The sequence below is a fragment of the Trichechus manatus genome, unplaced genomic scaffold, assembly GCF_000243295.1.
Source record: "Trichechus manatus latirostris isolate Lorelei unplaced genomic scaffold, TriManLat1.0 scaffold00112, whole genome shotgun sequence".
NCBI lineage: Eukaryota > Metazoa > Chordata > Mammalia > Sirenia > Trichechidae > Trichechus > Trichechus manatus.
In genome coordinates, this window is record NW_004444048.1 from 2,171,626 (window position 1) to 2,172,609 (window position 984).

The following is a 984-nucleotide window of genomic DNA, read 5'->3' on the forward strand; positions in this document are numbered from 1 at the left end:
ATATCAAGGAAAAAAATGATGTGATCTAAGCTGACTTTAACATACCAGAAATCTGTTTTCTCAATGCTGTTCTTTGGGAAATATATATCAACTGGATCAGGTTTAGCCAAAAAAAGAAAACTAATTTTTGCTACAAATTATATACCCACAGTTTATTTTATTAACATACATGAACACACATTCATAAGGTTTATATAAAATCTCAGAAACTTTAGCATAATAGACATTTTTCTGTAAGTTTCTCTTTGTCATTTCACTACAAAATCAAATATTAAAATACAACTGAATAGCAAATTCCTGTTCTTTTTGGCATGGTTCCTTCCAAATGCGAGAAGACGCAGAGATTCATAAAATATCCCCTAAAAGCTTTTCTATACTGTATGTTTACAATCTTATTATCCTATTCTCTTTCAAACACATACACACATACATAAATACAAACACACACACACACAATTATGTATTTCCATAAGGTAATCTTGATTAAAAGAAGACATAACAAAATAAAAACGTGTATGCTTATCAGAATCTAGCATCATTTTAAGATTATTCATGAATATCTTGATGTCTTAGGTTGCTGACTTTATCTGCAAAGGCCTACAGAGGGATAGTCTTATGCAAATATTTTTTCACTATAATTTGTACTAGAGGCACTTTATAAGTAAAGATTTGGAAAATATTTTCAAAGAGCATCCAGGTATTGCTTGTTCTCTTACAAAACACGGGAAAAGCAAACTCTAAAACAGTATAAAGTGGGATAGGTCATAAAAAGCTTGAAAAAACTCTCATAACATTATAAGTTCCCAGGCCATTGGTGCAGTTAAGAGAATTACGTCAGGGTAATCAGAAAAGAAGCACTGGTAACCCTGCTACCTGTGTTAGTATGGCTGGGTGTTTAAGTTGCAGCCTCTAGAAAATGGTAGAGAAACATAAACTGTCAACAATTTTAATGCTGAAAATGAAGAGAGACTATAATCATGGATG

At 31.7% G+C, this 984-nt stretch overlaps 1 protein-coding gene across 1 annotated transcript in view; it reads right to left on the bottom strand.

The window, feature by feature from the left end:
- The window catches only part of SOX5 (SRY-box transcription factor 5), a 955,120-nt gene that overhangs the window by 881,941 nt on the left and 72,195 nt on the right, over positions 1-984 (bottom strand). The gene's annotated exons all lie outside the window — the stretch shown is intronic.